This window comes from Trichomycterus rosablanca, chromosome 2, assembly GCF_030014385.1.
Source record: "Trichomycterus rosablanca isolate fTriRos1 chromosome 2, fTriRos1.hap1, whole genome shotgun sequence".
Taxonomy (NCBI): domain Eukaryota; kingdom Metazoa; phylum Chordata; class Actinopteri; order Siluriformes; family Trichomycteridae; genus Trichomycterus; species Trichomycterus rosablanca.
In genome coordinates, this window is record NC_085989.1 from 7253425 (window position 1) to 7268599 (window position 15175).

The following is a 15175-nucleotide window of genomic DNA, read 5'->3' on the forward strand; positions in this document are numbered from 1 at the left end:
ATCTTTATCCTGTTCAAGGTCACCGGAATCACCGGACACAATGCAGTAACACACCCCAGATAGGGGTGTCATGATTTCCTCTGTCTGGTACCAGGAGATTGTTTAAGAAAAGACAACATGTTTGTGCCTTCTTATCATCACTTAGAACTACTAAATCAGGGTTTGAATCCCCCATCCCTCAGACACAGCCAGTCATGCCTGTACTTAGATGCCGGACCTGCCGATAGCACTGCTGGGAATGGGAACCCTAGATCCCAGAGGTATATATATATATATACCTCATTGGCTGAGGAGGTTCCAAAGACACGTCAGACTGTCAGCCTCATCTTTCCGTCATATCTACTGCAATGTTCCAGTTTGGATATATCCTATTCTCTGGCCCTACCAGTCGCTTAAAAGACACCTTGCTGGCAGAGAACAGCGAAGCTGCTGGCTGCTTTTTTATACCACCCAGCAGTGGATTCATGAAGAGAGCGTATCATCACTCATTTCAGTTGCAGTGCCAAAGAGGCAATTCCCAGTTTATCCTTCCATTCCCCCAAGTTTCCAGTTGGTGGCAAGGGTGGTGGTAGGCTATCACACCAGAATGCCTGTCAATTCCTTTCTGCAGTTTAGGTGCCCGGCTGGGTATTAGAGCTACCCTCATGGTACCGCCCTGTAATCGTGTGGTCAAGGTGTGTAAACCTACTCCTCCAGGTTGTGCTTAGCGCTTGGCACGAGCTAATGTTTAACACAGTTAGAATTGATCTGCCTGCCGGTTTGGTTACACCACATGGGAAGCTCAATCTACTGAGCGCCTCTCATGCTCTGTGGAGAGCTATCAGCTTATACACTCACGCCTAACTGCTAATGTACAATACTGTTTGGCTAGATTGGCTAAAAGGTTCTGCGCAGGTTCCTGTTCCTGCGGTTCTCTTTTTCAACGTAGCGATGGATATCTCGTTTCATCTGGCCGTACCTTCAGATGTCATCGTGGCGTAATTGAAAACGTTAAATACCAGTTACACTGGAGCTGATAATATGATTTTATATTAGAAAAGCAATCTTCCATAAGAAGCTGTAGAACGCTGCCTAGGAAAGGACTGAAGTTCCATCTTTGTATTTAGAATGGTCAGTCAAGAACATGATAAATTACATTTTAGAACTAAGGTAAAATGAGCCCTTTTGTTTGACACACCCCTTTGCACAGTCTGGGTGTGTTTTCATACCACCCCTGTCCACATCATGAAGTTAAGTCCTGTTCCCACCTGTTTGGAGTCACAATGCATTCCATACACACATGGATCAATCTGTCCATACCTAGACTTTATATTTTATGTTTACCTTGGACCAATATACACTATTTAGTCAAAAATATGTAGACACTGGACCACCTGTCTATCTATCTATCTATCTATCTATCTATCTATCTATCTATCTATCTATCTATCTATCTATCTATCTATCTATCTATCCATCCATCCATCCATCCATCCATCCATCCATCCATCCATCCATCCATCCATCCATCCATCCATCCATCCATCCATCCATCCATGATAAATACTGTATGGCACCCTTGTAACTGAGAGGGTTAAGGACCTTGCTCAGGGGTCCAACAGTAGCCCATTTGTTGTACAAACCCCATTTTCAGAACATTGAGATATTTTGTAATTAAACCTTTATCTTAAACCTTTATTCAACTGACAAATCTACAATCCAAAGTTTTCACTGACCATTTTATTGTATTTTGTAAATATAAAGAAATGTAGAATTTGATGCCTGAAACACAGTCAAACAAGCTGGGACAGAGGCAGTTTGACATCATAATATTAATTTCCCTTTTTAATAACATATGTAGACACTAGACTATTAACGTATTGAGAGAAAATGCTCCAATTCATCCCATAGGTGGTCATTGGGGCTGAGGTCAAGGATCAGGCCACTGGAGTTTCTCAAACCCACCTTTTGCGGACAGGGGTAAAGTCATGCTGGAACCGTTTCCTTTATTTTATGCATTTTACCTGTTAGCAGTAGTTGTGGAACACCTAAACCTAATTAGGAGTGGAGTCCGCATACGACACATACATCATTATATGCATATATTTGATATTCTTTACCAATTTAATTCTCCCTGTGTCTCCTAATAGTCTTTCCTCGCCCATAATCTCATTAGATTTCCATGAAATGTCCGCATATGGCATATACATCATAATATGCATTTGTTGATTTTTTTTTAAATATTGTTATTGATTTTAAGTTTCCCTGTGTCTCTTAATAGTCTTAGATTTTGTTTTCATGTAATTTTTTGTGGTAATAAAACTTATTATTAATTGTTTTTATTAAATTAGATATAATGAGTATCTAAAGAAACTCCACCATGTGACTGATCTGTTTTTATTCATACAGACTAACATTTTTATTACTGGTTCGTCATGGAAACACTGGGCAAAAAGTGGGACAGGCTGGGCATTCCACACTCACTGAGAAACAATTCCAAATTCCTCTAAGACAGGGGTGTCAAACTCATTTTCATCGAGAGCCACATCTGCATTATGGTGGCCCTCAAAGGGCAGATCGTAACATATCCTGCTGTGATTGGACAATTTGTTGTTTTTCTTGGAGGCTAAATTCTGTGTTTGGTGTCAAAATGTCAAATTTATACTGTATATTTATAACGTATGTCTACATTTATATTGTACTCCTTTACCACAGACACGGCCTCATAACACAAGAGATGTACCTTTTTTTCTTCTTCTTTAAGCACAAACTTTTATTAAATTACCTCCTTCTGCTTCAATTTTCTCTTCTTGTACATTTTAGGATTATTTGTAAATATTTCTCAAAATCATCTAGAGACGGGATGCAATCACTTTGCAGGTCACAAAATCGGCATGCATTGTGGGGAGATGCAGTTTATGTATGATTTTACAGTGTATTTTAAGACAATTGTTCTGCCCTCGCTAAGAGGTTTTCCCCCTTTCTCAGCTAGACAGACAGACAGACAGACAGACAGACAGACAACTCCCTCCAAAATACAGTTAGGTCGGTTTTTTTTTTGCTTCCCAACTGTACACTGTGTGCATCAGAATGGAGTAAAACTACAAAATACAAACAATATAAACAATAACAAACTTAATGCAGTACACGCACATAGCTGTAGTTAAGTGTTACATCTAGTACAATATGAAATTTAACCAAACAAAAAATAGCACTAACGAGTTAGCATTTTGTGTAAAAATACTAGTTGCTATAGTAACGGTAACAAGCGTATTTAATTATGGTATCACGGTAAATTCGTAACTGAAACGCTGTAACATACTCGCTAAACATTTACAAACAACTGAGAATATAAACATCTACTACGTACAGGCGACGCTTTTGTATTGGATTGCAAGAGAATGAACTTCTATTTATTATTATTTACGCTACTGACTACGCTGCCCCGTAAAAAGTGACGTAAAAGTGACACGTAAAAGTGACACGGCTTCTTAGCGAAGGCTTAAATGCGCAGGTCTCTGTAACTTCTCGAACCATCACAACAATCATACGTCTTTTAAGCTCTCGCAGGCCACATAAAATGACATGACGGGCCGAGTTTGACACCCCTGCTGTAAGAGTAACCAGAGGCGAGGACCTAAACCAGGTTCCCAGGACCCACATTGCTAGGTGGCAATGGTAGCTCAATGGTTAAGGTAATGAACCACTGACTGGCACCTACTCTGCCATCGTGTCGTTCCATTCTTTTACCATCTGGTTGAAAATATAGTACGCACTCCTCCTTTTCCCAGTTTTCCTTGTTTTCCTTATTTTACCGGCTTCCTATCCTACACAAACACACTGAGGACTTTCTGGAAAGCTGATCATTGGTTTTTCCCCTAAGCTCAGTGGGTTGCAGTAAAGCAGCGTTCGGTCATTAAAGAGAAACCGGATTGCCAGCCGTCTGCAGGTTTTTACTGGAACTAAAATGACTCACTATGGAAGTTTGTTAGGGACTCGGTCTTGCCTTTAACTACAGGTTCCGTGAGCCACTTCGTTAGTGATGGAATTTTAATTCGAGCCAGACCTGCGGTCGCCTTGCGGTCCGTCCGAAAAGAACTGTCACAATAACATGCTAATTCTGTCATTTCTTACAAACCCAAGTATAGAAACTAACATAATATGCTGCGATGACTCGGCAGATGCTGGCTGGGTTATTTACTATCTAAAAACAATGTTTGAGCAGTTAATAACAGGTTTACCAGAAAACCCTGGCCACACTGTGAGCCGTGCCAACACACGTGTATCTCAAGTGCTGTAAAAAAAACGTGTGTATGCATTTAGACACAACAGTGTATTAAGTCCCGGGGTCTCTTCAGTCACCCCCTCCCATGGGTGTTTTTTTTTTTAGAAAGCAGTTTTTACTTGGAGGATCGGTCATACCCATGTCTCAACAGTCTGGATTCTGGGAGTCTTCGCTCTATGTTAAGCATGGCTGACTATAAATTCATGTTTTCGTGGTTGCGGATGTGTGCGGTTCAGATGGATTCGGAGATAAAGAAGCTACCCACTACTCCAGACAGTGGGTGGGTATTTTTACCCCCCTGTCCGTTGCCCCGGTGGATGCTCGCAGCAAAATGAAAGCTCCTCTTTGACTAAATATGAGCATGTGCAAACACACATTCTAAATTGTACTTTCTTTTTATACCTTTATCGACTGTTTTCCACCTACTCCTACATAAGAACACTGGGATTGTAACGCTGGCAGCTCATTTAGCCGTATCAGAATGGTTTCTACTAATCTGGCTACAGCATTTATTTTAAATGCTATTCTTTAAACCTAAACTGACTCTATTCACGAATAGAAAACGTTTCTTTTGGCTCTTAAAGCGGCCGGAGATTGGCATCCACGGGTGGGTGGGTTGCGAGCCAAAAAATGGGTTGCTGAGAAAAATAATAATAATTAAATAAACAAATTTTAACAGGCACATAACACCATCTTGTAAACCACAGTGGGACCAGATTGCAACCATTTTTATTAATTGAGTATATTTCATTTAGATGCATTGTTTGTGTTGCCTGGGTTGGGCTAAAATCATGGACCAAATGTACCCACTTTGAAAAACTAATTAAAACAGCACAAAGACAAAAAATATCAAATGTTTAAATAAATCAACATTATGATTCTTTAGATATGTATAAAATATAATTATATACAGTGTATATGCTTGTTTTATTTTGATAGCTGGAACATATTCCAAAAAATCACCTTTTAACAATGTTTTGTGATTATTTATCCATCCATCCATCCATCCATCCATCATCCATCATCCACCCACCCATCCATCCATTCACCATCCATCATCCACCCACTCATCCATCCATCTATCCATCCACTCACCCACCAATTCATCTATCCATCCATCATCCACCCATCCATCTATCATCCATCATACACCCACCCATCCATCCATCATCCACCCACTCATCCATCCATCCACCATCCATCATCCACCCACTCATCCATCCATCTTTCCATCCATCATCCACCCACTCATCCATCCATCTTTCCATCCATCATCCACCCACTCATCCATCCATCTATCCATCCACTCACCCACCCATTCATCTATCCATCCATCATCCACCCATCCATCTATCATCCATCATCCACCCACCCATCCATCCATCCACCATCCATCATCCATCCATCCACCATCCATCATCAACCCACTCATCCATCCATCCACCATCCATCATCCACCCACTCATCCATCCATCTTTCCATCCATCATCCACCCATCCATCTATCCATCCATCATCCACCCACCCATCCATCCATCCATCCATCCATCTATCCGTGCATCCATCCATCCATCCATCCATCCATCCATCCATCCATCCATTCATTAATTCATTCATTTACCACTGCTTCATCCTGGCCAGGTTGGTCTAATTAATTGAGCAAAAGGCAGGAAACACCCTGGACATGTTGCCAGTCCATCATAATGTAAACAAATTAAACAAATAAAAAATGTTGGAACAGACACATTTTTACCACTGTGTCACATCCCCTCTCATATTAATTGCACTTTTTAATAATTTAGAAGTTGGGAATACAGATTGTGATGTCATTTTGACCATTCTTGCTTGTTCCAGGCACTGGGGTTCTTCCACCCCAAACTCATCAAGCAATGCCTGTGTGGTAATAATAATGTTAAGGAGGGCCATACTGGGTCTGTCTGAAAACCTTGTGAGCTGCCTTGCTGCTTACTGTCTACCAAGGCAGCTGCCAAAGTAGAGAGGATTCTAATAAGACATTGAAGTCATATGGCAGATTATTAAATTGTCACTGACAAGCCCGCTTAGAATTAAGGCACCTCAGTGGGCAGCATTTTTCTCTGGAGCATGCATATGATGAAGTAAAATGCTGTCTATGTAAAGAGTTCACTAGGTTTTCAGACAGACACATTGTGTATGACTAACAGATGTTTAGGTAGGGTAGCATCCTATGGCAAAGATAAATATCAATGTCTTCAGTATGACCCACTTTAATGCCAATGTTTGTCTATAGAATTTACATAGCTTTATCTTGACCTGCTTTTAAACACTGAATTAATAAGTTAACATGGGTGCATGTTGTGAGTAGTTGTCACCCTGTGCTTATATTAACTTTTTGCCCAACCCTTTACTTTTTCTGTATTTTAATTGTACTGGAAAATCTGTAACCTTTTTGTTTTGGGGTACAGAAATCTCAGAGTGGTCCAACACAGAAGCACCCTGCCCCCTGAAGCCTCCCTGTTTTGATTTGGAATGATTTACTGATCCAACCATCTGGAAAGGTTGTGAAAGAGGCTGTGCCTACTAACCCTCTATCAACACACACACACACACACACACACACACACACACACACACACACACATCCCCAGTCTCCTCAAAAAACTGCGGACGGAAAAAGCAAGCCGAATGATGTCACAGTGCCTGGGCTCCTTTCAGCTGGAGCATGACTTTGGCATGCCTGGGGAGCCCAGCAATAAAGTCTGGAAGCTCTCTAGAGCCACTTCAACCGGAGTCTCCCTCCTTTTTTTCCACCTGCGACCTGATTCTTTCCATCTTGCCTCTGCCCCAGCCTTGATGGGACGGAGAGCGGCATAGGAAAATGGTGTAGGACAAGAAAGATCCTTGCACCGACGGAGTACCATACAGCTACTGGTGATGTAAACTAGCCTGATATTTGTTGGCTGTCCACACCATTATGGATCCCAGACTGACAGACAATGCAACATACAGACAAAACAATATACAGTACAGATGAAACAGCATATAGACAAAACAACAAACAGTTAAAACAATATACAGACCGAAAAATATACAGACCGAAAAATATACAGACAAAACAATAGTCAATACAATATACAGACAAAGCAATATACAGACAAAACAACATACAGTCTATACAACACAGACAAAACAGTAAACAGACAATACAACATACAGACAAAACAATATGCAGACAAAACCATATGCAGACAAAACAATACACAGACAAAACAATACACAGACAAAATAATACACAGACAAGACAATATGCAGACAAAACAATACACAGACAAAACATACAGACAAAACAATACACAGACAAAACAACTTACAGACAACGCAATACACAGACAAAACAACATACAGACAAAACAATACATGGACAAAATGATACACAGACAAAACAATATGCAGACAAAACAATACACAGACAAAACATACAGACAAAACAATACACAGACAAAACAACTTACAGATAACGCAATACACAGACAAAACAATACGCAGACAAAACAATACACAGACAAAACAATACACAGACAAAACAACTTACAGATAACTCAATACACAGACAAAACAATATGCAGACAAAACAACATACAGACAAAACATACAGACAAAACAATACACAGACAAAACAACATACGGACAAAACAATGTATGAACAATACAATATACAGAAAATGCAATATACAGACAAAACAATACACAGACAATTCAATAAACAGACAAAAAATATAAAGACAATTCAATACACAGACAAAACAAAACAGACAAAATAATACACAGACAAAACAATATGCAGACAATACAACATGCAGACAACAATATACAGACAAAACAATACACAGACAAAACAATAAACAGACAAAACAATATACAGACAAAACAATACACAGACAAAACAATACACAGGCAAAACAACATACAGGCAAAACAATATACAGACAAAACAATACACAGACAAAATATGCAGACGAAACAATACACAAACAAAACAATAAAAAAAACAATATGCAGACAAAACAATACACAGACAAAACAATATGCAGTCAAAAATAAACAGCATAATTCTGTCTGACAAGACCAGAACGTGATAAAGAGGTTTGCTGTTGTAACCAGTCTGTCTGAAGATTCTGTGCTTGTAATGAGGTGTTTATATAAGTTTCCATAGCCTTCCTTTTACTTTGAACCTGTCTTGCTAATTCTCTTCTAAACCCTGCAGAACTTCCACTTACTGGATGTTTCTTGCATAATTCTGTGTAAACACGAGGGACTGTTTTGTAGGAAAATATGGGGAGATTAGCGCAAGCAGTTTCAGCTTTGATGAAGTCCAGGTAACACCGATTACGTGAATGAGCAGCTATAAAGGTGTTGTTATGAAATGACTGTTGAGTGCGTAGTGTGTACCAGATCAAATACCACATTAAAATTACTAACAGTTAGGTAAATAATATTGATTATTTCAGTTTAGTGGCACCTGACAAAGGGGTGAGATATGTATATTAGGTACCAGGTAAACAGTCAGTTCTTGAAGTTGATGTGTTGGAAGCAGGAGAAATGGGACAGACGAATCTCAGTGACTTTGAAAACGGGCAAATTGTGACGGGTCAGAACTGTTTGGGCAGCATAAGGGCAACCTACACTTTTTTGGTAATTAAACAACACATATAATGTGCCTAATTTCGTATTTTATGTTGTATTTTTCAATAATAACATTATCATACCATTTAGAAAAAAAATAATTTTAGCTTAGAAATTTAACACGAAAAGGAATCTGAGGATGAGCATTCTGATATTTGCACTCGACCGTAATCTAACCAGCTAATCTAATCTGATTAAGCATTTTAGGCTGCTATTGGCTGTGATCTCAGGAGTCAGTGTATTACAGTGCATATTGTATTGCAATGCTTATATAACACCTCTAATAGTGAGGATTTTTCAATTAAACAAATGAGGCTAAGCGTAATAAGTGTAATGAATTAGATTTTATTAACATAGAGTAATCGAAGAAAAAAAAGCTTAGAACCTACTTAGTAAAACATGTGAGCTCACCGTAGTCAGATGGAACGCTCACCTTCTCTCCGCCTCGTATCCACCGCGCTGGCTCATTCATACATTCTCTCTCTCTCTCTTTCTCTCACTCTCATCTCTCTCACTCCCTCTTTCTTGCTCTCTTATTCTCTCTTAATTCTCTCACTCAAATCCTGACCGATCTAAGATATGACCAGGGCTTGAGAGAAGACCTACCCTCCCCAGGTAAACAGTAATTCAGCGCCTCGATGACCAGACTTTGCTCTCCTGTGGGTGATCTCATTGAGGTGGTGCTGCATCATTCATTGTCGAGCTGCTGGCACTTGAAGGATATTACGCTTGTCCCTGGTACTGAGTCACGGTAGGCTTTGTGCTTGTGGTAGTACAGCATGTGCATGATGTAAAGGCTGCGATCGATCTCGTATGGCATAGAACGTGTGGCGTGAGCATGGTATAGAGCGTACAGGCAGCCAGAAGGATGAATGAACTGACTGTCTGCTGTGCTCAGTCTCAGCCTCGTCCCTGCCCTCCTTACACTCCAGCTTTGTGAATGAGTCCTGGGGCGGCTCAGGGTTTATCCGCTGCGCATGTGTGTGTGTGTGTGTGTGTGTGTGTGTATGCATGCACGTACAGACTGTTTAATATCAGCCCGGGGGTTTTGTCTCCCAACAGACCAGCGCTGGCTCACTGCTGACGAAGCTATCGCTGTAGACTACAGTGCCGTGGTATTGTTGCGTCTGTGATAGGCTAAGAGAGCTGCAAAAAGATGGAACGGCAGGCTGCAGTGCAGGACACACAGTTCTGTTTTCTTTCTTTGGGAATGACATCACTGAAAACACCGAGTCGGCTTAGTGCTGGACCGTCTGAGACATTTTTTGAATTTGTCAGAACCTGAGTTTTAATCAGTTTGGTGAATATTTTTGCTTTCACGGCAGATTTGGATTATTTCACATTGTGAATATTTTCTATTAATGTTTTAAAAGTAGAATCAATGCACGTATTAGAGCAAAATGTAAAATTTTAAATTATTTAAGATTACAAATCAGAAAGTGCCGGAAAAAAAACAATTTATTTAAAATAAAAAATGACATAATATTAAAAAATTTTAATAAATAAAAAAAAAAAATATTATTGCAATTTTCTAAGCTTGTTTTGCCTCCCTTGTTTAGCTGAAAATCTATCGCTACCCTGTTTTCCTCCAGATAAATCCACTATTTTTTATAGATGCCGAAATCCAAGACTTACGACGGTTGTTGTGTATTGGTCATTTTATGGCCGGGTATGAATCGAGGATTGTAAGAGTAAAGGAAGGGGAGGGGGTTACATAGTCAGCGAGGATGCTGCGAGATAAATTTAGCCCTCCAGCTCTGCTTCCATCTGCCGCCGCATGGTTTAGGGCCGTTGCCATAGGAACAACCACTGGGTGCCCATTACTGAGATAGAGAGAGGAGAGAGATTAATGAAATATTTGTACAAAAAATCATTTAAACTGTATATTTTCTATTGATAAAGCATACTTACACGATTGTATTGAATATGATCATTGGTTGTTTTCGGCGTCTACGTATTTGATCACCGCGATTTGGCTGAATTTCGACTTGACCTTGATTTGGAATGGGTTTCAATGCACACGGTGGCACGCTTGGTCATTGTTAAATTTGTGTACTTCTTGTGTAGATTTTAACAGCATTTAAGATGTAAAAAATACCACAGTACATCATGTACTTATTGTTTATTCTCAGCTGGAAATATAACCTGTTACACAACACCTATTTCGTTTGGTGCTATGACAGCACATGTAATGTATTATTCTCATTCACTCACTTTCTTAACTGCTTATCCAATCAGGGTCGTGTGGGGGTGGAGCTTATCCCAGCTTATCAATGGGCGCAGGGGACACAGTAGTACCCTGGACGGGGCACCAGTCCATCTCAGGGCAGACACATATATACACACACATACACTCACCCATTCACTGCCTGGGGATCGAACCCATGACCTTCTTGCTGTGAGACGACAGTGCTACCCACCGAGCCACCGTGCCTGTATATACTAATTGACTGTATAGTAAGTGGACACTGGACTATGTGCTTGTTGGACATTCATTTGAAAACCCTGGACATTTATATGAAATTGGATCTCCCTATAGGACTATAACAGCGTTCACCTTTTTAGGAAAACTGTTTATTTATTTATTTTATTAGCATTTTAACGTCATGTTTTACACACTTTGGTTGCATTCATGACAGTACAGGTAGTTACTGGTTACACAAGATTCATCAGTTCAAGTTTAATATCAAACACAGTCATGGTCAATTATGTATCTCCAATTCACCTCACTTGAATGTCTTTGGACTGTGGGAGGAAACCGGAGCTCCTGGAGAAAACCCACACAGACATGGGGAGAACATGCAAACTCCACACAGACTGCTCCACCTGGGAATCAAACCAGGACCTACTTGCTGGGAGGCGACAGCTTTAAAAATTTATACCTCATCAATAGTTGGTTAGGGTTGTTGTGGGTCTAATTTATTGGGCAGAAAGTAGGAAACACCCGAACAGGTTCTTCACAGGGCAGACACACCACTCCAACTGGCCTGACTGAATGTCTTTGGACTTGTGGGTGGAAACCAGAGCACCCGGAGGAAACCCACACAGACGTAGGAAAAACATGCAAACTCCACACAGAATGGACCCTGGCTTCCCAGCCTGGAAATCGAACCCAGGCCCTTCATGCTATGAGGCAACCATGCTACCCACTGTGCCACCCTACACAAAATTCATATATTCAGAAATTAAGTTTCCATGTATTGTGAGGGAAGCACGATGAGTTCATATGCGGATTAGCTTTGTGTACAGAGAGCCACACCCTGATCATTATTCCTCGATTCTGCACTGTAAGCCCGGATAAGTTCAATCTACTTAAAAAATTTGAGGAAACCGGTTGCCTTAAAAAAGTTAAGTACTATATAATGAAAACTTGAGTTAGCATAACTTAAAACATTAAGTTATTACACCTAAAAGGCAAGTTGATTAAACTTTCTTTTTTTTGTTATACCAACTGCTTTTCCCAATAATTCTACTTATTATCTTGAGCTCAATGGAAAAAACTATTTATTTTTTCTTAGTTTTCATGTTAATTACATTTTAAATATGAATTACAAATGTTTATAGAGAAACAGACACAATTATAAAATAATTTTTCTTTATTTCACTTCAGAAGTATTTACTTAAAATACAACATGTCAAGAAAACATCTTTAAAACTGTACAAACTGTATATAAAGTTCTGATGAAACACAAACAGCTCCTCACAGTAACCATGAACCTGTAAAACAACAAAAAGAAACAAGAAACAGAAGTATTAAAGTATCAACATTAATAGCATTAATTAAGGATTAAAATAAAGCAAGTCGGCACACTCTTTGCTTCGTATGAAGGCTAGCATGCTAACATGCTAGCATGTAGCCTAAATACGGCAAATAAAGCAGCGCTGTTTGATTATTTATTTAGTGTCAACATTAAGATCATTTATTTTAAACAAAATTGTTAAGTAAAGAACAACACTTACCAAAATTAGACGGAAGATGAAAAAGCCCCATCAGACTGGTGTACATGCTACTCAAAAATAGCATAATGAGGAAGAAAATGTTAGTTTTCTTAGTTTAACAAAGGTTCCACTTCACAAAAGACATTTCAGGAAGACAAGTTTACTTTTGCAAAAAGCCTTCAATGAAAAGTAAAAAGTAATTTGCAACAACAGGTTTCAAAAGTTAAAACAAATGGCTACCTGATTCACCAACAGCAAGCTGAATAAAGACGGACTTACATGTTAATGGTGGGCGTTTTTCTGTTTTATTACCTTAACTTAACTTTTTTAAGTTAATCTGATAGAAAAGTAATTTTTTTTGTTTAGTAAACTTAAATCTTTTAGCACATTTAAATGTGTACTCAAATTAGTACAATGTACTCTGCATTTTATAGTAGAGCAAAAAAACTTAAATAATTTATGTATGTTGTACTAAAAATGTTTGATTAAATATAAAGTCCGGGCTTACAGTGTGTGCAGACGCCATCAATCAGCCAGCAGAGGTCGTAATTGCACTAGTTATGAAGTCCCTATCCGACTCCCACCCTGTATGAAACTCAGCTCTGCCATCCGGACAATGATTGGCTGTTAATCATTGTCCGGATGGCAGAGCTGAGTTTTGAACCCACAAGCTGTGCCACCTGAGCACCCTGTGAGGGCAGCATTTTTAAGTGAAAGGATATTGTGATGCATTCAATTAAGTAAGCCAGCAAATAGTTGAAAGCCTTTTGCTCATTTCACTTAAAGAGGTTTGACCATGAAATGTGTCCGCTCTTATCTTCTGACCTTTTTAGTTATTTTCAGCTCCCAGCCTCGGACAGAATCCTGTGTAGTGGCAGTTACCTGTGGAGATTTTCATAAACTTTCCACTGTGAGGCTTCTTAACACGTTTGAAGTCAGGTGATATTTCTGTCTCCTAATCAAGAACGTGTGAAGAACAGCCTTACCTTCTGATTTGCTTCCAACATTCCACCTGCACAAACAGTCGACTCGTAAATATACTGCAATCTTTCTTTAGAAGTGCATTTCAAGTAGTGGGCAGACATGCATGCATATATCAGGTTAAGTTACCCCACAACTGAAGGCGGCTAGACAACCAATGAATTAATGAAGTGTTTAATGAGGTTTTATTGGTTATCAGACCATCTTTGGAGTCTGATTCCTTTTTAAACACATATCCATGCTTAAGGAGTGTTTCTCCTTCTTACCATTCAGGTAAGGTATTTTTTTTTACATTAGTACACAGTTAGTACCACTGTATATATACACTGATCAGCCATAACATTAAAATCACCTCCTTGTTTCTACACTCACTGTCCATTTTATCAGCTCCACTTACCATATAGAAGTACTTTGCAGTTCTACAATTACTGACTGTAGTCCATCTGTTTCTCTACATACCTTTTTAGCCTGCTTTCACCCTGTTCTTCAATGGTCAGGACCCCCACAGGACCACCACAGAGTAGGTATTATTTAGGTGGTGGATCATTCTCAGCACTGCAGTGACACTGACATGGTGGTGGTGTGTTAGTGTGTGTTGTGCTGGTTTGAGTGGATAAGACACAGCAGTGCTGCTGGAGTTTTTAAACATCTCACTGTCACTGCTGGACTGAGAATAGTCCACCAACTACAAAAATATCCAGCCAACAGCGCCACGTGGGCATCGTCCTGTGACCACTGATGAAGGTCTAGAAGATGACCAACTCAAACAGCAGCAATAGATGAGCGATCGTCTCTGACTTTACATCTACAAGGTGGACCAGTGAGTGGACACGGTATTTAAAAACTCCAGCAGTGCTGCTGTGTCTGATCCACTCATACCAGCACAACACACACTAACACACCATCACCATGTCAGTGTCACTGCAGTGCTGAGAATGATCCACCACCTAAATAATATCTGCTCTGTGGGGGTCCTGACCATTGAAGGACAGCATAAAAGGGGGCTAACAAAGCATGCAGAGAAACAGATGGACTACAGTCAGTAATTGTAGAACTACAAAGTGATTCTATATGGTAAGCGAAGCTGATAAAATGGACAGTAAGTGTAGAAACAAGGAGGTGGTTTTAATGTTATGGCTGATCGGTGTATATGTTACAATCGTTTCTCTATATTGCAAGATATTTTAATCTCAACAGATAGCAAATTGAATAATTATTAAATGAACAAATAAGTACACAACACAAATAGCATACAAAGATAAATGTTTCAATGTTATAGTCCTGCTACTACAATAAATCAAGAAAACAATAATTTACTTATATCAAAATA